The 27,115-nt window shown below is 38.2% G+C and overlaps 1 protein-coding gene and 1 long non-coding RNA gene across 2 annotated transcripts in view; one reads left to right on the forward strand and one right to left on the reverse strand.

Annotated features, from left to right (window-relative positions):
- ITFG1 (integrin alpha FG-GAP repeat containing 1) overlaps positions 1 to 27,115 on the forward strand; it is a 292,961-nt gene that overhangs the window by 246,891 nt on the left and 18,955 nt on the right. The window lies entirely within an intron of this gene.
- LOC126944420 (uncharacterized) overlaps positions 15,696 to 27,115 on the reverse strand; it is a 42,081-nt gene continuing 30,661 nt past the window's right edge. Inside the window, exon 5 of the long non-coding RNA XR_007722050.1 lies at positions 15,696 to 15,799. This is a non-coding gene — a long non-coding RNA (uncharacterized LOC126944420). The remainder of the gene's footprint in view (positions 15,800 to 27,115) is intronic.

The raw sequence follows: 27,115 nt of genomic DNA on the forward strand, positions 1-27,115 counted from the left end.
TATTATAAAGGATATTATGAAGGATACAGATGAACAGCCACATGAAGAAATACATAAGGCAAGGTTCAGAAGGGTCCTGAGCACAAGTCTTGTGGAACTTGGGGTGTACCACACTCCCAGCCCATGGATGTATTCAGTAACCCAGAAGCTCTCCCAACCCTGTCCTTTTGGGATTTATAGAAGCATCATTTTGGAGGCATTGTTGATTAAATTACTGGCCATTAGTAATCCGCTCAACCTTCAGCCCCTCTCCCCTCCCGTGACATAACAATTCTAATTGCATCAAAAAACAGAGCTGCAAAATGTATGAAGCAAAAATTGAACTGAAAGGTGAATAGACAAATCTACATTTATAGTTGGAGACCTCAATATCTGTCTCTCAAGATTTGGCAAACAAAATCAGCAAGGATACAGAACTCGGCAATATCATCAACCAACAGGATCTGGTAGACATTTATAGGATAATCTGCCCAACAACAGCAATACATTCTTTTCAAATGCCCATGGAACATATACTAAAATAGACTGAGTTCTGGGCAATTAAAAAAATTTTAATTCAAAAACCTCAAAAAATTTAAACAAGTGAAACCATAGAGAGTATTCTCCAGCCACAATGAAATTAAAATAGAAATCAACAGCAGAAATATAGTAAAATCTCTAAACACTTGAAACTTAAACATCATATTTCTAAATAATCCAGGGGTCAAAGAGAAATTTTCAAGGGAAATTTTTAAAATACACTGAACTGAATGAAAAGAAAAATACAACGTATCAAAAACTTGGGGACACAGCTGAAGCAGTGCTGAGAGGAAAATTATAACAACGCATGTGTATAATAGAAAAGAGTTAAGTCTCAAATTTATAATGTAAGCACCCACCTCAACAACCTATAAGCAAAAGCAAACCTAAAGTAAACAAGACGAAGGAAATAAGAGCAGAAGTTATTGAAATTTAAAACAGAAAAACAAAAGATAAAATCATTTAAAAAGGAAATAAATAAAATTGACAAATCTGTACCAGGACTGACAAAAAAAAAAAGAGAGGAGACATAAATTGTCAGTGTCAGGAATGAATCAGATGAATCACTGTGGACCCTGAAGATATCAAAAGGATAATAAGGGAATAATATGCACATACATTGGACATCTTAGAAGAAATGGACAAACTGCTTGAAAAACACAAACTATCACAAATTATCCAATATAAAATATATCATTTGAATAATCTTAAAATTACTAAGGAAATTGGGTTCATAATTTTAAAACTTGCAAAAAAGAAATAGGTAGACCCAAGTGGTGAGAATTATACCACACACTTAAAATACAGTTAACTGGTAGAATGCGATGGCTCATGCCCGTAATCCCAGCACTTTGGGAGGCCAAGCCGGGAGGATCCCTTGAGTTCAGGAGTTCGGGACCAACCCGGGCAAGATAGTGAAATCCTGTGTCTAGAAAAAAAATGTTTTAAATAAGCCGGATGTAGTGGCATGTCCCCGTAGTCCCAGCGATTCAGGAGGCTGAAGTGGGAGGATCACTTGAGCCCTGGAGGTCGAGGTTACAGTGAGCCATGATTGCACCACTGCACTCTAACCTGGCTGACACAGCAAGATCCTGTCTCAAAAAAATAAGAGAATTAACTTCAAATTCTGTACAGTCTCTTTCAGAAAAAAAGGAACATTTTCTAGTTTGTAGGTTTACGCTGATACCAAAACCAGACAGACAGTACAAAATCCCTGTAGACAGATATTCCTCACGAATATAAATACAAAAATCATGAAAAACATATTAGTGGGACAAACATGGTAGCTCATGCCTGCAATCCCAGCACTCTGGGAGGCCGACGCGGGAGGATCACTTGAGCCTAGGAATTTGAGACCAGCCTGGGATACACAGTAAGACCCCTTCTCTACCAAAAAAGAAAAAGGAAAAAAAATTAGTGAGTAGAACACATACAGCATTATATAAGAAGAATTATATACCGTGACCAAGTGGGGGTTATGCGAGGGACACAATGCCAGTTCAAGATTCAAAAATCTATCATTGTAGTACACCACATTGATAGAGTAAAGAAGAAAACAAATCACCTCGTCATATCAACTGATGCCGAAAAAGCACTGAAGTTTAAACTATTCATGATAAAAACTGTCATAAAAATAGGAATAGATAATAATTTCCTGAATTTGATAAAGAGTGTTTACAAGAAACCTACAGCTGAATTTATGCTTAATGATAAAAGACTGAATGGTCTGCATCGAAGACATTTGAAAAAAAAACAAGTTGAAAGGAAAAAAGTAAAACCATCACTATTTCCAGATGACATAATTGTATACATAGACAACCTCCAGGAATAAAAAACACACACTCAGCAAAAACTACTGCAACCAAGAAGTACATTCAGCAAGGTTGCAGGATACAAGAACACAAAAATCAGTTGTATGTCTGTACATTATCAGTGGATACATGGACGCCAAAATTAAAAATACATTTCACAATCACTCAAAAAATGTGAAATACCTAAGTATAAATTTAACAAAACATATAGAGGACTTATATGTTGAAAACTACACAATGCCAGTGAGAAAAATCAGTGATCTAAATTAATGAAGAGATATGCAAGTTTCATAGATTGGGAGATTTAACAGAGAGATATATCAGTTTTCCATAAATTGCCTTGCAGGTTTAACACAATTCCTTTCCACATCCCCAGAAGGATATTTTGTAGTTATAGGCAATTTCATTAGAAAATATACATGGAAAGGCCAAGGAGCTACTAAGTTGCTGCAGAAGTAATTGTGCTTTTTGTCATTTTTTAATGGCAAAACCACAATTACTTTTGCACCAACCTAATAGAACTGAAACAATTGGAAAAAGAAGAATAAAATAGGTAAAATTTGTGTGTGTAATTTCAAGACTTATTTTATAGCTGCAGTAATCAAGACTGTATAGTATTGGCAGATGTACAGACACATTGATTATGAAATGGAAGACAGAACCCAGAAATAAGCCCATATAAACATGCCTACCTCATTTTTGACAAAGGTGCAAAAAGCAATAAAGGAAAGATAGATTTTTTCACAACATTACAAAAATTAATTCAGAATGGATCATGGACATAAATGTAAAATATGAAACTATAGATCTTCTGACAAGAATCATGAGGATATTTTCTGGATCTAAGGCTTGGCAAAGAGTCCTTAGACTTTACACCAAAAGCGAGATCCATTAAAGGAAATATTTATAAGATTTCATCAAAACTTAAATACTTTTGCTCTGTGAAAGACCCTCATAAGAGGATGAAAAGACAGTCTGCAGCCTGAAAGAAAAATATTTGCAAATCACATATCTGACAAAAGTTCATTATCTATAACATACAAATAACTCCTCCAAACTGTCAAATTAAAACATGGACAAGAGACATGAAGAGACATTTCACTGAAGAAGATACATAGGTAGCAATTAGCACATGAAAAGATGTTAACAGTATTGAATTAGGGAAATGCACATTAAAACCACAATGAGATATACTACACACCTATCAGAATGGCTAAAAATATAACGTGACAACACCAAATGCTAATGAGGATGCAGAGACAGTGGATCACTTATATATTGCTTGTGTGAATGTGAAATGTTTTAGTCACTCTGGAAAATGTTGGTAGTTCTTTAAAAAGTAGACATGAAACTACTGTATGACCCAGCAATTGCAGTCCCAAGGCATTGATCCCAGAGAGATGAAAAGTTAAATGTTCACTCAAAAATCTACACACGAGTGTTTATACCAGCTGCACTCATAATAGCCCTAAACTAGAAGCAACCCAGGCATCCTCCTGTGGCTTATTAAAATCTTTGGTACATCCATGCCATGAAACACTATTCAGGGATGAAAAGGAACAAACTGTTTTTCACAGAACAACCCAGATGAATCTCCAGAGGATTACACTGAGAAAAAGTCCATCCCAGAAGTTTATATACTATATGATTCATATAGAAGTTTATATACTATTTGTATAACATTTCTGAAGTGAAAAAAATATATAGAAATGAAGAACAAATTAGAGTTAGACAGGGATTTAGGAGTAGGTGTGGGTGACAGGAAAGTGGTTGTGGCTATGAAAAGACAGTATGACGGATCCTTGTGGTGATGGAAATGTTCGGGACTTCACTGCCTCAGAATCGGTATTTTACTGGCTTTGATAATATGCTGTCATTTTGTAAGATGTTACCATGGGTGAAAACTGAATAAAGGGTACATGGGATCTTTGCGTTATTTCTACATCTGCATGTAAATCTAAAATTATCTCAAAAAGTTTAATTTAAAAATCACTGTAAGATCTGTGGTGGTAAAAATAGTATCTGTAACTATTTGCAGCCTAAAATACCATTGTATATTTTGTATAAGATTCCATAGAGTAACAATATGTTATGCTTCTTTGCTTTTATTGAAATTATATCAATACTATGGTAATATTGGTTATATAGTGATCAATAGTTCTGATCAGATAGATAATATTAAATGAATACTTGGGATATGATTTATTTCACAGTTACAACTGAATTAAAATAGAAAACATTTTAGAAATCAAATATAGTTTGATAGACAAAATGTATTCCAATTTCAAGTCTATAAAAGAAACATGTACAAGAGTTTTAGTGATAAAGTAGGTGGGAACCACTTCATTAGATTTCACTGAACTTTGGCTATCTTGATTTTTAATACTTTTCTCATGGCTCAATTTTTAATTCTCAGTTTTTTCAATCTTCCTTATATTTTCCCCCTTCTTATTCTAAGTTGGATGACCATGGTACACATTTAAAGTATTTGAATAATATGAGGAATTGAATAAAGTATTGAATAATTGTAAGGAAGGATATTTTTTAAATCTGTCTTGTCTCTCAATTCCCATACACCCTCACTTCCCTCCGCTCCCCTCCTTGCATTGCACTCATGGAAGGAAGATAGATTGATCATCTGACTTCCTCAGTCAAAAGGTTTTACTCTTACAAATGTGCTAACCTTGATTTTAGAAACCTAATAACAAACACAGAGAAGCTGGTTATCTCTAACGGTATCCCACTTATGTAGGATGAGAAGTGATTCCAGATAAGATGATCAGCTTTTTCTGGAATTACTTTCTCCTGTATTTTTCAAACAGGAGAAACATGGAGCCACATTAGAAGTTATTGATTACCATCAAAACTTTTTCTTATGGTTGCCAACAGAAAATATTAATATTTGACTTCTAAGATAAAAACGATACAATTAAAGTAAGGGACTGGTGCCCACTGATGTTAACCACCTTATGTCAGGTGCTTTCATTTGTCCTAGAAGTACAGCTCCAGGTTGTAGAAGATACAGTGCCTCATACTAGTCTCATAGCTGGAAAGATATATAAGGCTTAAAGACTCTGGGAATAAATAATAGCTTACACTTAATAAGTACTTTTAATGTGCCAAACACCTTAAAGTTCTTATATATGGATTAGTTTTTTTAAGTCTCACAATGGCCAGTAATGTAGTTCATTATTGTCATCCTCACTTTAGAGCTGAAGAATGTGATTCATACAGAAGTTAAGGACTTCCCCAGAGTCACAGAGCTAGTATGAGGCAGAGCCCAGGCAGCCTGGCTCCAGGTTCTCTAGTCTTAGCCATCTTTTATAATAAGTGATAATATGACCTCATATTTATAAGTGATTTTAAAGGTAGTGGAATAAAGTTTCTGGAGTCAGCACTCCTGATTTCAAGTCTTGGCTTTTCCAGTCTCCTGCTTTGTTACCTTGGGCAATTATTTAACCTCCCCAAACTACAGTTTTCTTACTGTAAAATGGTGAGAATAATTATGAGATAATGCATACTAAGAGCTTATACAATGCCTGGTACATAGTAATTATTCAATAAATGCATCTAGTAAACATTTATTGAATGTTCACTGTCTGGTACAGTTCTTGGCTGAGTAAGTATATACTGTTGAACAACCCAGATACTGTTGTTGCTCTCAACGCATTTACATTCTGTGGAAGGGGCAGGAGGGTGGGGAGAGAGAAAATGGAAAAATACCAGGTAGTGAGTTAACGTCCTGTGGCCCCCAGGGCCCTGCAAGTTCTGGATCTCTGTTCTCTCTCTGACAGCATCTGCTTCTACTCTCCCACCTTCTTAACTCTGCATCTGTTATACAGGCCCCTTTGCTGCCCTGCATTCACCAAGCTCATCTCCTCTCCCTGGGACACCCATCTTTGGATATCCTCATGGCTTACCTGCTTCATGTCTTTGTTCAGCTGTCACCTCACTGAGCACTTCTCTGATCACTTTTTTGAAAACCACAACACTCCCCACTCCTCACTATTCCCCTTCTGTACTTCATCTTGTACCAAAGCACTTGCCACCTTCTAATTATTTTATTGTGTTGTACCTCCATTAGAATATAAGAGAGCAAGGATCTTTGTCTTGTTCACTTCTGTATTCCCAGCACCTAGAGAAATACTATCATAATTTGTTGAATAATTGACTGAACAAATAAAAGCAAAAAGAGGTCCATGTAATGGAGAGTGGTTTGAGTGCTACTTTAAGTTGGTTGGTCAGGGAGGGCCTCTCTTGGGTAGAAAACTTAGGAGTTGAGTTATGACTGTTGGTATGTCAGTCAGGTGAAGTATAGGAAGCATTCAGGCGCAAGATGCCCACAGCTCGCACGAACATGGTAGCAGTGATGGGGAGAAATGGGCAGGCTAGGGATATGTTAGGGAGATGGCCTCAGCTGCACTTCTTCGTGGACTAACATGGAATGGGTGAAAAAAGGAAAATCAAGAGTGAATCTGAGGAGGAACCTTGAAAACCTGCTAAATGAAAGAAGCCACAAACGAAAGGTCGTTTTCGTGGTATTATTCCATTTATAGGAAGTGCCTAGAATAAGGAGATCCATAGAGACAGGAAGTAGATTCTGGTTCCCAGGGGCTGGTGAGAGTAATGGGATGACTGCTGACGGGTATGGAGTTTCATATTGAGTCAATGACAATGTTCTGGAATTCGATAGTGGTCAGATTTGCACAACTCTGTGAACATCCTAACAAACTGCTGAATTGTATACATTAAAGGTACATTTTATGGCATGTGAATTATATCTCAATAAGAATAAATCACAGGATATGAAGGCTTGCACCATAGGTAGTAGGGTAGCTGTCTCTTACTGAGAAAGATGACTGGTGAGGAGCAGTTTAGATGGGGGGTGGGGTAGGTAATCATGTGTTCTTTGGATCCAACTGGAGAGATCAAGTTGCTATTATAGCTTAGATAGTAAATATTAACTATTATCAAATATTTAATGCCTGGCCAGGCCTGGTGGATCACTCCTGTGATCCCAGCACTTTGGGAGGCCGAGTTGTGTGGATCACTTGAGGTTAGGAGTTTGAGACCAGCCAGACCAACATGGTGAAACCCAGTCTCTGCTAAAAATACAAAAATTAGCCAGTCACGGTGGTGGGCGCCTGTAGTCCCAGCTACTCAAGGGGCTGAGGCAGGATAGTTGCATGAACCCAGGAGGCAGAGGTTGCAGTAAGCCAAGATCATGCCACTGCATTCCAGCCTCGCCAACAAAGTTAGACTCTGTCTCGATGGATGGATGGATGGATGGATGGATGGATGGATGGATGGATGGATGGATAGATAGATAGATATTTAATTCCAGCTGGTGAAATTAACAAACAACTATGACTCTGATTAATTAAATGGAATTGCACACTGGTTGATGATACGATAGGAGTGGATGTTCAATCTCTGTGTGTGTTCCTAGGATGAAGTCTGTTGAAGTATGGAGTTCTCACTGGTTGCTCCAATCCTGAAAGCCTGGTTACTTCCTGTAGTTAGATAACTTCTTTCACAGAAAATTTCTTCAGAAGGCTAGAAGCTCATACCTTTATTAGAATAATCACATAGCATAGAAAACCTTGATCAATAAAAATGATCCTTTTCTGCTCTCCCAGGCTGATTATGCAGGAAATGAGGGGTTTTTACCCCCTAATTTACTTTTTCTCATCCCGATACAGAAATGCACTGACTTGCATTGAGTGCAGTAAGAATCTGAGTCTGAAAATTTGTACGAATTGTCTTTGGACCAGTGATTCTCAATCAGGGGTGATTTTGACTCACGGGAGACATTTGACAATGTCTGCAGACATTTTTGATTGTCACAACTGGGAGGGTGCTACTGGCATCTAGTGGATAGAGGCCAGGAGGCTGCTAAGCAAACTAGAACAGCTCCCTCAACAAAAAAATTATCCATCCCAAAATATCAACAGTGCTGACTTGAGAAATCCTGATACAGACTATAAAACTCACAAGTATCATGAAACTTTATAAACTTATGAATATTCAGCTATGATTCCAAACTTCTATGGATATTTGGAAAACCTTCTCACCTTCCTATGTAAATAGTAGTATTATTTGCCAGGCATCTTAAGGCACTGTAAACAGACAGATGAATTGGGAAAAGATTTGGAGAGGCACTGAACAATGAGATCACCTGGACTCGGGAAGGGGAACATCACACACCGGGGCCTATCATGGGGAGGGGGGAGGGGGGAGGGATTGCATTGGGAGTTATACCTGATGTAAATGACGAGTTGATGGGTGCTGACGAGTTGATGGGTGCAGCACAGCAACATGGCACAAGTATACATATGTAACAAACCTGCACATTATGCACATGTACCCTAGAACTCAAAGTATAATAATAATTAAAAAAAAAAAAAAAAAGATTTGGAGAGGCAGGAGAGATACATCTGATGGTCCTGGGACCTATCTTTTGATAGTTTGGCAAAGTGCTGGCTCAGCACATGAGTTTAGAGAATACAACAGCCCAATAATTGAAGCTTAGTTCCTGACACTCCTCCTTTGTAACAAAAACAGTTTTCTCAACCAGGAAGCTCTCATGTCTTCTAGATATTCCCAGTCTTCTTCCAATGTCCATATAAAATTTAAAATGCCACAAAGACTGGGGCACTTGAGTATTTTTCATGATGCATCTGCTGCAGTTGATGCGTGCACCTTAATAATACAGGATGGTGAGGGGAAAGGGACCCAGGCATTCAGCTACTGCTCTGCCTGTCAGTGGTTCATTAAACCTTATTTTACTTTTAATACCACCTGGCACAAATGATGTGTGTATGCATAACTCCTTAGCATAAGGGTCAGACAAGAAATAGTTAAAAGAGCTATAATAGAAATATAAACAAATGTTTTAAAAACCAAAAGCTAACAGAATACAAAAGCATTTATATTAGCTGAATTGCTGAATTTATTATCTTTAGAAGCAGTTTAGGAAGAAAAGAGAATATGATGTGTATCTTAGAAATACTCTAAGTTTATAAAGTCATCTAGTTTTAAAGTACCTATTGGAGTCACTGAGGGAAGGAATGACTCACAGAAATTCAAACTTTGAAATCATAAAGTAGTTGTTTTGAAATTTTTATTATTGGCCGGGCGCGGTGGCTCACGCCTGTAATCCCTGCACTTTGGGAGGCCGAGGCGGGCGGATCACGAGGTCAGGAGATCGAGACCATCCTGGCTAACACGGTGAAACCCCGTCTCTACTAAAATACAAAAAATTAGCCGGGCGCGGTGGCGGGCGCCTGTAGTCCCAGCTACTCGGGAGGCTGAGGCAGGAGAATGGCGCGAACCCGGGAGGCGGAGCTTGCAGTGAGCCGAGATGGTGCCACTGCACTCCAGCCTGGGCGACAGAGTGAAGACTCCGCCTCAAAAAAAAAAAAAAAAAAAGAAATTTTTATTATGGAAGCTGGTTACTAAGGGTGAATCTTCGACAGGGTTAGTATAGGTGTGGTTGATAAGATTTAGCTATAACAAGTGGGCTGTCAGATGCCATGGAAAGATTGTACTGGGGATAAAAATGCTAATAATATATGTATTGGACAAAATTATATTTTTATATGGGGCCATGGACAGTTTTTCTTAGCATCACCCCCATATTTGGCAGGGGTGGGGACTTTTCATTTTTGTTTTAAATTGTGGTGAAATACATACAAACATAAAATATATCATCTTAACCATTTTTAAGTATACAGTTCAGTAGTACTAAGTGTATTCACATTGTGTGCAACCATCACCATCATTAATCTCCAGAGCACTTCACCTTGCAGACTTGAAACTCTGTACCCATTAAACACTAACACCCCATTTCCCTCCCGCTCCAGCCCATGGCATGTACCATTCTACCTTCGGTCTCTATGAATCTGAGTACTCTAGGTCAGAGGTCCCCAACCCCCAGGCCACAGACCAGTACCAATCCATGGCCTGTTAGGAACCAGGCCAGATAGCAGGAGGTGAGCAGCAGGTGAGCAAGCAAAGCTTCATCTATATTTATAGCTGCTCCCCATCAATCACATTATAGCCTGAGCGCTGCCTCCTGTCAGATCAGCTGCTGCATTAGATTCTCTTAGGACCATGAACCCTATTGTGAACTGTTCATGTGAGGGATCTGGGCTGCACGCTCCTTATGAGAATCTATGCCTGATGATCTGTCACTGTCTTCCATCACCCCCAGATGGAACTGTCTAGTTGCAGGAAAACAAGCTCAGGGCTCCCACTGATTCTACATTATGGTGAGTTTTATAATTATTTCATTACATATTACGATGTAATAATAATAGAAATAAAGTGCATAATAAATGTAATGTGCTTGAATCATCCCAAAACCATCCCAGCCATCCCCTGGTCCGTGGAAAAATTGTCTTCCACAAAACCAGTTCCTGGTGCCAAAAAGTTCAAGGACTGCTGCTTTAGGTACCAAATGTAATTGGAATCATACGGTATTTGTCTTTTTGTGACTGGTTTATTTCACTTAGCGTAAAGTCCTTGAGGTGCATCAGTGTAGCATGTTTCAGAATTTTCTTCCTTTAATGCTGAATAATATTTCATTTTAGGTGTATTCCACACTTTTTTCTATTCATTCCCCAGTTCATGGACACTTGGGTTGCTTCCTCCTTTCGGCTGTTGTAATCCTGCTATAAACATAGGTGTACAAATATCACCTGGACACCCTGCTTTCAGTTCTTTTGGGTATATACCCAAAAGCAGACTTGCTGCATCATATGATACTTCTGTGTAATTTTTGAAGGAACCACCATACCATATTCCATGGTGGGTCTACACACCATTTTATATTCCACCAACAGAACACAGGGTGCACTTTTCTACATTCTTGCCAACACTTAGTTACTTCTACTTTTTCGTAGCCATTCTGTTGGGTGTGAGGTGGGATCCCATTGTAGTTTTGATTTGCATTTTCGTAATATTGAGCATATTGTATTTGCTTATTGGCCATTTATTTGTATATCTGTTTTGGAAAAATATGTATTCAAGACCTAGGCACATTTTTTTCTGTTTTGTTGTTGTTGAGCACCCCCAGATGTTTTAAGATTTCTGCTTGAAGCCAGGCGCGGTGGCTCACGCCTGTAATCCCAGCACTTTGGGAGGCCGAGGCGGGTGGCTCACAAGGTCAGGAGATCGAGACCATCCTGGCTAACACAGTGAAACCCCATCTCTACTAAAAATACAAAAAATTAGCCGGGCATGGTGGCGGGTGCCTGTAGTCCTAGCTACTCAGGAGGCTGAGGCAGGAGAATTGCTTGAACCTGGGAGGCAGAGGTTGCAGTGAGCCGAGATCACACCACTGTACTCCAGCCTGGGTGACAGAGCAAGACTCTGTCTCAAAAAAAAAAAAAAAAAAAAAAAAAAAAAGATTTCTGCTTGAAGCAATACCTGTTATCTAAGCGCTTTCTCATTATGTTTCTTTTTTTTTCTTTTTTTAAGTTACACCTGCACAGCAGCCTTTCAAATAATTACACATTCACAAGGTAGAGTATGGAATGAATTAATGCTAGGAGAACATTAAAGAATGTTGATTAGTGTGTATCAGTGAAGGAATAGCAGACATTTTAAAAATAATTATGAGAAGGGGTTTTAACATTTTATCTATGCCATCTTTGTTTCTAATATTTAGTTTTCTAATCTGAAAACCAATCCTGAGTTTATCAATGTTGTGGCGTAATTTTCTTTCTATGTTAAATTCTTCAGACCACTAGTTTCTCCTTTCCTAAACTACTAGAGTATATTAAATGGTACCTTTCTAGGTGAAAGAGATAATTTACCTCTTAATAATAAATAGCCACCTCATCTCAACTTTTATTTGGATATCACTAAAAGAACTTATAAACTATTTATTAATTAAAGAATGAATGTCTCCTATTATCTAGTTCAACATAAAATAGCCTTATATAAACATGTAACAGGGAGCACTATTTAGTTCTTAGTGTTCAGCCGATGAGTTAGCCCTACATTTCTGACCTGGGACTGTAAGTAACACTGCTATGTCTGCTTAGTATGGTAAGACTGTTAGTATTTTGTATCACTGAAAACCTTTTAAAAGTAGTTCTACTTATATGGAAAAGTTTTAAACAAACTGAATATCAGATACACAGTCAAGATGATAAATTTAATAGAAAAATCTGTTTATATATGGTATTGTGCCAGACCCCTTGATGAGGATACAAAGATAAATACAAGGTCAGCCCCTTTGCTAAAGGGCTAGTGAGATTACTGCTAAGATTTGTATAAAACTTTAGACCACTGTCAGAAAAGATGATAACATGATTAACTGTAAGATAACATATATAGAGCACCCATGTGAAATAAATTTCTTTTTTTGCTGACTGAGAACTTGATTGAAGTGGGAATTCATGGGTCCTCAATTCATCCCACCATACTGGTTAGCTCCTTATTCATGTTGTCTTACAATCAAGAAACTGTGAGAATAAGGATTTGATACAAATATAAATTCAGTAAGATATTTTTAGTTCTAAATAAGGGCAAAAAAAAAATTTTCTCCTAGCTGGGCGCGGTGGCTCATGCCTGTATTCCCAGCACTTTGGGAGGCTGAGGCAGGCGGATCACGAGGTCAGGAGATCGAGACCATCCTGGCTAACACAGTGAAACCTGTCTCTACTAAAAATACAAAAAAATTAGCCGGGTGTGGTGGCGGGTGCCTGTAGTCCCAGCTACTTGGGAGGTTGAGGCAGGAGAATGGCGTGAACCTGGAAGGCGGAGCTTGCAGTGAGCCAAGATTGCACCACTGTACTCCAGCCTGGGTGACAGAGCAAGACTCTGTCTCAAAAAAAAAAAATTATCCTAAATATGAATTCAAATTATTTCTTCTCATGAAGTTTCATTAATTTTAGAAAAGATGATACAATTATTCTGAAAATAAGTGTTTGGGTCCCACTATCAGGTATATAGTACAGCTGTCATTAAATCTGTAGAGAACAAATATTCTCCTTATTGGCAGTGGTTCTCAAACTCTGTTGTTTATAAAAATCCTGATGTCCGTTGTCATTATCCAGTAGGACTTTTAAAACATATTATTGGGAAAATGACGCAGGAATTTAGTAAATTGGTGATGTATTACAACTTTCTCTTTGATGCATATATTGTTTGTTTAGTACATTTTTGGCTTTGATTAGAATAATGATTCTTAAACATCAGCATACATCAGATCACCTACAGAGTTAATTAAAACACACCTTTCCGGGCCCCACCACCAAAGTTTCAGCTGAGTAGGTCTGCTGTGGGGCCACAGAATTTGCATTTCTAACAACGTGCCAGGGGCTCCTTCAGGAGTTCAAGGAGCCTGAGAAATCTCAGATAAGGACTTTTTACAACTATAATTATACACAAAGTTTGAAGTATACATACTAGTTTTCTCTTTTTTCTCTGGTTTAAAGCTTAATAGGTATTTAGGAGCCACTGACCTAAATGACCTATAAGTCATTCAGCTTCTCCATATCCCCATAATTGGAAGTTTTTGTCAAGTGTAATGACATCTAAAAATATAATGCAGGAAATAAACTTCTGTTATTGTTACTAATCATTGTCATCATCACTTTTGTTAATATCTGTTCAGGGTATATCATTTTCCTGGGGTAAAGAGAACTATCAAATTATTTCTAATTTTTAATCCCTACTATGTAGAAATGTACAAATGAATAATGAGCAGGGGTCCCTTTGAATCTGAAATGCTATTTTAATTTTTTGTGTGGTAGATATAGTGAAACTTTCAAGTATAGTCATGCATAGCTTAACAGGGAGAGAAGTTTTGCAAAATGCATTGTTAAGCTATTTCATCTGCAAACATCATAGATTGTACGTACACAAACCTAGATGGTATAGCCTACTTCACACCTAGACTAGATGGTATAGCCCAGGGGTCCCCAACCCCCTGGACCATATGGGTCCCTGGCCTGGTGGAAAGGGGCCACACAGCAGGAGGTGAACAGCAAGTGAACAAGCAAAGTTTCATCTGTATTTACAGCCGCACCCCATCACTCACATTATGGCCTGAGCTCCACCTCCTGTCAGATCAGTGGCAGCATAAGGTTCTATAGGAGTGCAAACCCTATTGTGAACTGTGCAGCACTGCCAAGGATCTAGGTTGTGCACTCCTTATGAGAATCTATGCCTGATCATCTGTCACTGTCTCCCCCAGATGGGACCACCTGGTTATAGGAAAACAAGCTCAGGGCTCCCACGATTCTACATTATGGTGAGTTGTGTAATCATTTCATTATATATTACAGGGTAATAACAATAGAAATAAAGTGCACAATAAATATAATGTGCTTGAATCATCCCAAAACCATCCCCCATCCCCGGTCCATGGAAAAATTGTCTTCCACAAAACCAGTTCCTGGTGCCAAAAAGGTTGGGGACTGCTGCTATAGCCTATTATTGCACCTGGGCTACAAACCTGTACAGCATGTTACTGTACTGAATCCTGTAGGCAGTTATAACACAGTGGTAAGTATTTGTGTATGTAAGGATAAAGGTACAGTGAAAATAGGGTATAAAAGATTTTTAAATGTTACCACATTTACCATGAATGTAGCTTGTACAACTAGAAGTTAACTCTGGGGTGAGTCGAGTGAATGTGAAGTCCTAGGACATTACTGTGCACTATTGTATATTTTATACACACTGCATGCTTAACCTACACTAAATTTGTTTTTTTGTTTTGGTTTGTTTTGGTTTGTTTTTGGAGTCCCGCTTTGTTGCCCAGGCTGGAGTGCAAGTGGCGTGATCTCGGCTCACTGCAACCTCTACCTCCCAGGTTCAAGCAGTTCTCCTGCCTCAGCCTCCAAGTAACTGGGATTATGAGCCATGATGCCCGGCTAATTTTTGTATTTTTAGTAGAGATAGGGTTTCACCATGTTGCCCAGGCTGGTCTTCAACTCCTAGCCTCAAGTGATCCATCTGTCTCAGCCTCCCAAAGTGCTGGGATTACAGGTGTGAGTCACTGTGCCCAGCCTACACTAAATTTGTTTTAAAACATATTTTTCTTCAATAATAAATTAACTTTAGCTTACTGTAACTTCTTTACCTTGTAAACTTTTAATCTTTTTAGTTTTTGACCCTTTTGTAATAACATTTAGCTTAAAACACAAAGACATTGTACAGTTGTATAAAAATATTTTTTAAATTTTTTATTTTTACTTTTTAAATCTTTTGTTAAAAACTAAGACACAAACACCCACATTAGCTGAGGCCCACACTGAGTCAGGATCACCAACATCGCTATCTTCCACCTCCACATCTTGTCCCACTGGAAGGTCTTCAGGGGCAATAACACCCATGGAGCTGTCCATCTCCTATGATGACAATACCTTCTTCTGGAATACCTACTGAGTGGCCTGCCTGAGGCTGTTTTACAGCGAACTTTTTGTTTTTAAAAGTAGATGAAGTACACCCTAAAAGAATGATAAAAAGTACAGTATACTAAATACATAAATCAGTAATATCATTTATCACTATCAAGTATGTACTGTACATAATTGTATTGCTACACTTGTATACACCTGGCAACACAGTAGTTTTGTTTACCCCTGCATCACCACAAACACGTGAGTAATGCCTTACACTGTGACATCATGACAGTTAAGATGGCACTCGGCCATAGGAATTTTTCAGTTCCTTTGTAATTTTATGGGACCACCATCTTTTATGTGGTCCGTTGTTGACTGAAATGTCATTACAGTGCATGGTGGTAATTTGATGTGGCATTCTAATACACTGGCAAAGCTGGGAACTAATATTGAGCTCAAGTTACTCATCCTGTAACTGTTTCAAGTAAACATATAGAAAAGATTTTGTGGTTGATGGCTGAATAATTTGAAAGTTTTGTGGTTGATGGCTGAATAATTTTGCTATTTTCTTTATAAGATTTGATTGCAACAGAACCAGTATTTTGTTTTCTTAAAGTTCAATCTGTAATAATAGTTTCATTTCACTACCTACCACAATGTAATCTCTGAGCCCTATAAGAAGAAATTATACTACAGAGCTTATCATATCTCAGCATTCCCTAATTTGAAACACAAAATCAGTAGGGCAAACATACTGAAGTAAAGTCAGAGAAAATTATTTTGTCATGTAGTTCTCATGATGAAGAAACAAAAAAGATCCCCTCACGTTTCTGGCAGGGGTGAGAAACAGTAACCATTTTGAAATGTGGCCAAGGCTTTCTCCATCTCCAGGGAACAGACTTTACTCAGGCCAAGGCACTTACCTGGCTCCAAGCCCGCAGCCTTCCTATCTCACCCAAGTGGTGTTGTGCAACTCAGACCAGGGATGTAGAGCTACCAAAACACTGTTGATGAAAAAGCCAAACTCTGTCAACTATTTAAAGATGTTTATTGTGAGCCAATTTGAGTGACCATGGTCCGGGGAACATTCTCAGGATGTCCTGAGCAAGTGTGGCAAGGCGGTCAGGTTACAGTTAGATTTTATACATTTTAGGGAGACAGAAGTTATAGGTAAATACATAAAGCAATACATGTAAGATATACATTGATTTGGCCTGGAAAGGCAAGACATCTCGAAGGGTAGGGGCTTACAGGTCACAGTGGATTCAAAGATTTTGTGATTGGCAGTTGGTTGAAAGAGTTAAGCTAAAAACTTAGTAGAAAGAAAGGCTCGAGTTAAGAGAAAGGGGATTGTGGAGGCCAAGGTTCTTGTTATGTGGATAAACCTATAGGTAGCAAGCTTCAGAGACTAGAAGGTAAATAACTGTTTTCAGACCGTAAAATATGTCAGACCCTTAATCTCTCCTAGATCTGAGAAAAGCCTAGCTGCATAAATGGAGATTCTCTGCAGATGTAACATTTCCTCCACAAAAGACAGCTTTGCGTGGCCATTTCAAAATGTGTTAAAGAAATATATTAATATTTTGGAGTAAAGTACTTTTATTTCCTTCAGGGCCTGCTATCTGTCATGTGATGCTATACCAGACTCAGGCTGGAATCTGGTACCTTTTTGGCAGAGAATGTGTTTTGTCAGCCTTAGGATCTCTAAATTTTGTTGTTTTTTTGTTTTGTTTTGTTGTTTTGAGACGGAGTCTCACTCTGTCACCCAGGCTGGAGTGCAGTGGCACTATCTCGGCTCACTGCAACCGCTGCCTCCTGGGTTAAAGCGATTCTCCTGCCTCAGTTTCCCAAGTAGCTGGGATTAATTTTTGTGTTTTTAGTGGAGATGGGGTTTCACCATGTTGGCCAGGCTGCTCTTGAACTCCTAACCTCAAGTGATCCACCTGCCTCAGCCTCCCAAAGGGCTGGGATTACAGGCGTGAGCCATGGCGCCTGGCCAGGATACCTATTTTAATGTTAATGCTGATCAGTTGTGCCTGAACTCCAAAAGGGAGGGAGTACAGCAAAGCATGGGCAACCTCCCTTCCCATCTTGAATGGGAATTCAGTTTTCAGGTTTCCTGTGGCCAGGGGGGCTCAGTTCAGTTGGTTGCGGGGCTTGGGATTTTATTTTTGGTTTTCAAGACTGATTATTCTAAAATCATAAAATTTTAGAATGCTTCCCCCCACCCCAGCACTTTACCACCACACCCCCAGGGCACAATATAATACTGGAGTATTATAAGTAAACAAACTGCAAGAGCAGATGATAAGGAAAATTAGAGTATCAGAAGGAGAAGAGAGAACAGAGCAAAAGAAATAGGTGAAGTAATTAATAGCCAAGAATTTTCTAAAAGTAATGACACACACCAAACCACAGGTTTGAGACGCCCAGACCACACACCATGCAGGATAAATACCAAAAAAAAAAAAAAAAAAAAAAAAAAAACTACACTTATGCATATCATTGTCAGGCTGCAGAAAAGCAAAGACAAAGAAAAATCTTGAAATAAGCCAGAGGAAAAAATACCCATAGCAGAACAAGGTTAGAATTACAGCCACCTTCTTGTCAGAAAGCATGCAAGTAAAAAGAAAATGCAGTGAAAAATTTAAAGTGTTGTAATGCCAAAAGAAAAAACCACCAACCTGGAATTCTGTATCCAGCAAAATTATCTTTTTAAAGTGAGTGAGAAATACACTCTTAAGTGGGAGTTGAATATTGAGAACACATAGACACAGAGAGGGGAACAGCACACACCAGGGCCTGTTGGGGAGTGCGGGGTGAGGGGAGGGAACTTAGAAGACAGGTCAATAGGTGCAGCAGACCACCATGGCACACGTATACCTATATAACAAACCTGCACATTCTGCACATGTATCCCGTTTTTTGTTTTTTAGAAGAAATACAAACAACAACAACAAAAAAAAAAAAGTGAGGGAGAAGTAAAGGCTATCAGACAGACAAAAACTGAGGAAATTAATCACCACTCAAGAAATGTTGAAATAAGTTATTCAAGGAGAAGGAATCTGATAAGTCAGAAACTTGTATCTACATAAGAAGGAAGAACATCAGAGAAGGAATACGTGGATGTAAAATAACGTCTTTTATTTTTCTTACTCTTAATTGATCTAAAAAAAACTGTGTTTAAAGTAATAATAGTAGCAGTGTACTAGGTGATTATAGCATATGGATAAATGACATGAGAGACAGGAATGCCATAGAGATGGGAAGGGAAAATTGGGAGTACTCTGTTATTTACTCCAACTGGTTATTTCCTGGAAATGACAATCAAGAATCTCCTTTCTACCAGTTTTATGTGATGACTCTTCCAGTGAAACAATAATGGGCTATAAAACTTTAATAACCTATGTCTTCAAAATTGAGTGATTTTGTAGCACCACCACCCACCCCCCCAACATACAAACACAACCACACATTTATAAAGAACTAAAGAAGAGATGAGGTTAAATAAGGGTAAGGGGTAGTAAAAATAAAATAAAAAGAAACTTATAAGGACAAATCTATAAAATAAGTAGGAGCAAGTGAAAGAAAGATTAAAGCAAGAGAATAAATAGAAATTGTTAAGAGAGTCATAGAAAATGGACAAACAAAAAGTTCAAGAGCATCAGAATCATTTGTAAAGTGTGTGTTAGCTGTGGAGGTGTGGGGGATAGTGCACATGTACAGCAAACTCCACAGTGGGTTACTCTATGAAGATTTTTTTATTATTTAAAAATTATTGAGGGGGGTGGGGGGCAAGGGGAGGGAGGGCATTAGAACAAATACCTAACGTATGCGGGGCTTGAAACCTAGATGATGGGTTGATGGGTACAGCAAACCACCGTGGCACATGTATACCTATGTAACAAACCTGCACGTTCTGCACATGTATCCCGGAACTTAAAATTATATATATAAAGTAGAAAAAGTATTTATTGAACATCTACCAAATACAAGCTGTAATCCCAGGCACATTGAGGAGAAGTGTGAAATATATTTATTGTCCTAAAGAGTCTATAATTTATTTGCAGCGAGAAATAAGGAAAAAAAAAAAAAACTAGAGAATAAGATAAGCCACTAATGAAAGATTTCTCAAAAGGGTGTTTAAAAGATGACTAACTTCACTATTCATTAGCCCTTTCTTCTGCAAACTTAAGTGTCCAGAGTGGAGTTTTATGAAAGAACTAGGATTCCATATTCTGTAAGACTTCCTAGAAATCTGATACCCTGGACCTTGTTTGCTGGATAACTGTGCATGATGCTTTGCCAGCTGCTGTGAATATGAAAATATACTTAGATGAGGTTACCATCATCAAGAACTTTATATATTAGGAGCCAGACATATACATTTGCAAATACCCTCGTAAATAGTCATTACAAAGCAATAAGTATAATAGAATTCAAAGAAAGACCATTATTGGCTGAATTGATCCGGTAACACTTTGTGAAGGAAGTCTTCATTTGAAGGATTGGTATGCATGGACCAGAAAAAGTGAAGAAGAAGAAATGCAGATATAGCATTAGCAAAGTCAACATAATGGGAAATGTAATTTTATTAGGAGAACACACAAAAAAATAATTTAACAATCAAAAAAGAAAAATCCTGTTCTGGTTTTTTAACTCTATAGGAGACACAAAAGCTATAATATCTTTAAATGTTTTATCTTTATTTCTTAACTTCATTGAGGAAAAACTCATATTCTAGACAGATGTTCCCACTGGTTTCACTTAGTTGCTGTAGAATTTCTGAATAACTTGGTAAATAGCCTGGAATTTTATTTTTTTAATTGTTCTTTACACAAAACATTTATTTTTCATTACAGTTTAGTGAACAGTTTATTAACCATTATAATAATACATTTGACTTAATTATGTATATTCACCAAAAGTAGTAATTGAGAAGATTAGTCCTCCTTTATTTCAAGATTTTACTTTATTTGTATTTATTTATTTGAGACAAGGTCTCACTCTGTCACCCAGGCTAGAGTGCAGTGGTGTGATTATAACTGACTGCAGCCTCAACCTCCTGGGCCCAAGAGATCCTCCCACCACAGCCTCCCTAGTAGCTGGGACTACAGGTGTGCACCAACACACCCAGCTTATTTTTTATTTTTTGTAGAGGTGAGATTTCACCATGTTGCCCAGGCTGGCCTTGAACTCTTGGGCTCAAAATACAGCCTAGGCCTCCCAAAGTGCTATATTTTACATTTTAAAAATCTAAAATAGGACTTTTGAATGTAGGCTTTATTGAAACAGAAGAAACGAAAATTTTTTAATAAAATAGGCCTGGTTGCCCATTTTTTTGAAATACACTTAAATGTAAAGGATAGATAAGAAAGAACAAAAGAATGAATGATGAGTGAAAAATATTTTAACCTCTGCAAGCCTAGATCTGAAAAAAAAATTTTTTTTAATAAAATTTTACAAAATATTTTAACCACTACAGTTTTGAGATCTTGTGGTTTTCCATCCAACATGTAAAGAGGTTGGAAGCTGTACTCTTATCCTCACCAAAAAAAAAAAAGAACAAACTGAAAATCTACAACTCTTCTTAGATCCATCAAAGAATGAAGACAGGGGACAGACCACGGTCCCCAAAACTAGAACAGGCAAATACAGAGAATCACAGATTACTGAGTGGAAGCCACAGCTGGAGCTAGCAACTGGTAGGAACGCTTCAAGGGTGATTGACTGATTGCTAGAGACTGAGATTGAGACTAGTTTAAAACATTAAAAACTCCTGGAGGCCCAGTCTTAGAGTACCTATCAAGTTCTCAGAGTCAAAGGCTGAGGGGAAAATGCCCTTGTGTTTCTGTGTGTGTAGAGGGAAGAGAGTAAACATTTTAAAAGAAACAAACTTCCAGAGCTACTGCTCTCCTTAACAAAGGCCTGTCCTCAAGGGAAACTATTTTACCAACACCTAACCAAGTTGGGTTTTACCAGAGTCTAACTGACATGAGAGAAGTGAAATACCCAACTCTAGCCCCCTTTAGCCTGTCTCACCTAAGGTGGCAGGTGGGTGGTTGGAGAGACAAGATTAATACTTAAAAGACCATTAAACACTTACCCTCCCCCGACACCTTGCCACCACATTAATCAGTCTGCTATATAATAGAGATTATAGTTGAACAAAGCTCAGGCCCTATTTCAGAAGGAATCTCTAGTGTTCCATAATGAGAGGATGAAGAAGTCAGTAATAATAAATAATAAAAAGGAGTCTCTAGGGAAACCCAAATACTACAGGGGAAACAAAAATAAGCATTAGATGATGTTTTCGCCTCTGACATCTACAGCTGCAACTACCAGTAAATGCAGCCTAACTCATAGCTAGATAAACATAAAACCTCACACTAAATGCCTATTTACCTTGTTCCTTTTATGCAATACATCATGTACAGCTTTCAACAACAAATTACAAGCCACACTAAAAGGCAAAACAAACAAAAGCCACACACTCTGAATGGATAAAGCAAGTAGACTCAGTTATGGCAAAGACAAGACTGTCAAATTATAGAGACAGGGAATTTAAAATTAACTGTGGGCTAGGTGTGGTGGCTTACACCTATAAGCCAGCACTTTGGGAGGCCAAGGCAGGCGAATTGCTTGAGCCCAGGGGTTCAAGACTGGGCTGGGCAACATGAGGCAACCCTATTACTACAGAAATACAAAAATTAGCCAGGCATGATGGTGCTTGCCTGTATTCTCAGTTACACAGGAGGCTGAGGTGGGCCTTAAGCCTAGGATATCGAGGCTGTAGTGAGCCAAGATTGCACTCCAGCCCAGACCAGCGACAGACCAAGACCCTGTCTCAAATAAATAAATAAATAAATAAATCAAGTCTAGGCACGGTGGCTCACGCCTGTAATCCCAGCACTTTGGGAGGCCAGAGTGACCTCTGGCCTCACCTGAGTTCAGATGTTTGAGACCATCCTGCCCAACGTGGTGAAACCCTGTCTCTACTAAAACCACAAAAAAGTTAGCCATGTATGGTGGTATGTGCCTGTAATCCCAGCTACTTGGGAGGCTGAGGCAGGAGAATTGCTTGAACCCAGGAGTTGGAGGTTGCAGTGAGCCAAGATAGTGCCACTGCATGCCAGCCTGGGTGACAGAGTGAGACTCCATCTCTAAATTAATTAATTAACTGTGATTAATATGCTAAGAGCTCTTATGGAAAAAATGCTAGAAATAAAAAACACTGTAATACAGGCCTGTCCAATCTTTTGGCTTCCCTGGGCCAACTTGGAAGAAGAATTGTCTTTGGCCACACATAAAATACACTAACACTAATGATAGCTGATGAACTAAAAATTAAAAAAAAAAAAATCTCATGATATTTTAAGAAAGTTTATGAATTTGTGTTGGGCCACATTCAAAGCCACCCTGGGCCACATGTGGCCTGTGGGCTGTGAGCTGGACAAGTGACTTGCTGTAAATACGAATGAAGAATGCCTTTGATGGACTTAGACATGGCCAAGGAAAGAATTAGTGACCTTGAAAATATGTCAACTGAAAAGTGAGGAGAAAAAAGAAAAATACAGTTTACCTTAATGAACATTCAGGTATAAAATGCTACACTAATGGCCCCCAATAATTCATGCCTCCCCAGTATTCGTACCATTGTTAGCCCCAACCCACAGCCAAGGAGACATCAGCAAACATGACCCAAGTAGAACTCTGATAGCCCTTATACTGTGGGGCTTGCCCTCTTGGAGTGTGGCCTTGAGAAAGCATGTGAAAACAGCCAGGCTAGTCTCCTTCAGGAAGAAAGACCATGAAGAGGCAGGCCAGTGCAGTCAACCCACCGAACCCCAGCCCCAGGTAACACACCAGCTGAGTGCAGCCACATGAATGACTTAGTCAAAACCAGCAGAAACTGCCCAGTCAACCCACTGAATCATGAGAAATAAAATGATTCTAGTTGTAAGCCAGTAAATTTTAGGTTAATTTGTTACACAACAATAATTGCAAGAAAGAATGTAGTATTCTGCTTTGCTTCATGAGCCAAATATAAACGAATTTACAAAGATGGAAGTACTGACACTGATGAAGACATATGTTTGGGCAGCTCAGGCATGAGTGGATAGGAAAGGGATAGAAACGTAGAGAAGCGGAAGGTGATGATTTAAAAGTTTAAAAGAATATGCATACTGACAGTCACAACGTTAATCATGTCCTCTAGCAAGAAGGTACACATGAGAGAACTGACTTTGCTAAAGGAAAAATTCGAAGGTATTTTTGTGTTTTATGTCTATTGATAGCTAGTAATTGCCTCTAGGTCTCTCCAGGTTGAGTCACATGTATGTAATAATAGCTACCTAGTCTAATAAACATTTCTTTTAAAATCACATGTTTCAGTAAAAATAACCTATCTTGCAATTTGGGACTAAAAAAATCTCTTCTCACCTTTGGTTTTAAAGTAGTTAAGCATCTTTTATCCATGTCTCAGAACTAAGCAGTTTTGCTCCCTTGTCTTTTTTTCTTTTTTTTTCCTTCCTACTAAAAAAAGGTCTCTTATAAGTGAAATGACCATTGGTTTCCCTCTCAGAGAGGTACAGATCTCCAACATGGAAAATTGAGTGCACTAAGTCATAAGTCAGGCTTTCCCATTTAGCTCATTTATACAACATTGTTCACTTTGGAACCTGGGGGATTTTTTTTTTTTAATCCAGAGGATGACAGCTGAAACATAATTGCACATAACCTCAGAAAAGTTGACTACCCTAATGCAACTCAAAAGGAACACCTACCATTAAATTGGAACTCCACAAGCAATAACACCTAATACAGTTTGGTTTTATGGGAGCTGTGTGGATTTCTTTTATTGTTTCCCTTTGCATTATTTTTCACATGCATTTGCAATGGCTTTTTACCATTCCTTCATTAGAGGCTTTTGTGAATTAAGGTTAGAAAAGCAGTTAACAAAATCAGACTACTCAGTTCTTCAAAAAATTAAACACAAAGTTAGCATATGACTCAAAATTCCACTCCTAGGTATATTCCCAAGAGAACAGAAAACATGTCCACATAAAAACTTGTACATGAATGTTCATAGCAGCATTATTCATAATTGCCCAAAAAGTGGAAACAGACCAAATGCCCACAAACTGATGAATGGATAAACCACAGATATGGTATATCCATACAGTGGAATATTATTCAGTCACAAAAACATGAAACGTGCAACAATATGATGAACCATGCTAAACTATTCTAAGAGAATACAACCAGACACAAAAGGCCACATATTGTCCAACTTTATTTATATGAAAGGTCCAGAATATGCAACTTCGTAGAGGTAGAAAGGACAGTAGTGGTTACCAGGGGCTGGAGGGAGGAAGAAATGGGAAGTAACTGCTCTTGGGTATGGGGTTTGTTTTTGTGGTAATGAAAATATTCTGGAATTGGTGTCAGTTGCACAGCCTTGTCGGTGTACTAAAAACCACTGAATTGTACACTTTAAACTGGTGGGTTTTGTGGTATGTGAATTATATACCAATTTAACACAAAAGAAGAGACACAAAAACTACTCACATTCTAAATTTATAACTAGGAAGTAGGTTGACAGAGCTTGAACCAGGGTTCCAAGTTTCTTCATTTATTCCAAAAAAGAAATTACAACTTCCATTAAAAACCTTTTATGGGGCTGGGTGTGGTGGCTCACGCCTGTAATCCCAGCACTTTAGGACGCTGAGGCAGGTGGATCACTGAGGTCGGGAGTTCGAGACCAGCTTGGCCAACATGGCAAAACCCTGTCTCTACTAAAAATACAAAAATTAGCTGGGTGTGGTGGCACACACTTGTAATTCCAGCTTCTTAGGAGGCTGAGTCAGGAGCATCGCTTGAACCCCAGGAGGCGGAGGTTGCAGTGAGCCAAGATAGCACCACTGCACTGCTTTGTAGTTTACAAAGCACTTTTATAATACATTAGAAGTTAAGTACTATCATCTGGTAATTTCCTCACTGAATCCATGCAGTAGATGATGCTGTTTGGTATAGTTATTCTAATTCTACAAATGAGGAAACATTCCATTCTATTTTCGTTTTTGTACCTTTAAGCATCTCCAGATCAAGGTTTGTCTCTCATCTGTGTAAAGGCATACAGTGTACATTCACTAAATGTTTAGATGAATGAATACACAAACTAAGGCTCAAGGGGGTCAAGGGATTACTAAAGATCAAATAAATCAGTGTTGAAGTACATACCTTTGGCATCCAAATCCCATGTGTTTCTCATAATACCATATTTACAAGTCTCCTGTGTTCCCTACACATTTGTTCAAGCCCCATTAGGTAAGCTGATATCATGTTATTATTCAAAGCCCAAGTGGATGTCTTCCACAGTGATCATTGACATGGCATATTATAAGACCTCAAGGGAAACTAAAGTTAAACGACTGTACAAATTTATTTACTCCCAAACCTTCAGTTTATTACAGCAGACATCTCTACTAAGTGCCTACTGTGTGCCAGCCACTATGCTGTATTCCCCAGGAATAGAGCATGAAAATGAATAATTACCTAGACTGGAAGTACCTAAGCACCTCTTTTAATGAAACATTTTTCTGTCTACCACATATTTCATCACTTCATCCTATCAGCTATCTATAAACTGAGTTCAGATATAATTTAAAATACGCCAAAGGAGTAACAGTCAGTGGATTCCTTTATTCACAATCATAACTCAACTTTCAGGAAAAGAGGACAACCGTTGTTTTAAGAAGTTTTCCACGAACAGTGATGATCCTAACTTCCAAAATGTAAGAACTCAGCATTTGAGCATGGAGCCTCACAAATTCCCCATATACTATTCACTTAGGGTAATTTGAGATCTTTCTGGAGCCACATTCTAGAGATCCTAGTACCACCACATACTTTTAAAAGGTATTGTAACTACTTCTCTCATGGATTATGGCTTTCGGTGAAGACAGCTTATTTCTTCTCTTTATGCTGAGCACTAAGTAGGACTGTTTTAAAACCAGGAGCATTTATATAGTGACACTAAAGTAACACAGGTCTTGCATTTGTAATTTTGTCACAGAATTCACTCACATTGGAAACTAGATATTCCCAAAGTCCAAGTAAAATGGTGTGCCTTAGTTGTACAGGCCAGGAGAAGATTTTACCATCAGGCAGGGACCAGCTGCTATGTTCTTTTTTCTATGTGGGTAACCATCCATTTAATTAAAGTCAGTGAATTTTAAAACAGAAAAATAAGAGGATAAGCTGTATGATTTAACAAGTGTCTTAAATGTCAAGTGACTATAGCCTAAAACATCTCCAAATTTTAAAATTAAATGTTAATATTTTTATTCTCAGTCATAATATCCTTTGGCTTATTTTTACATTCAAAATCTATTTTGTCCTTTTTTGTTTTCACTTCTG

Source organism: Macaca thibetana, chromosome 20 (genome assembly GCF_024542745.1).
Source record: "Macaca thibetana thibetana isolate TM-01 chromosome 20, ASM2454274v1, whole genome shotgun sequence".
In the NCBI taxonomy this organism is placed as follows: Eukaryota; Metazoa; Chordata; class Mammalia; order Primates; family Cercopithecidae; genus Macaca; species Macaca thibetana.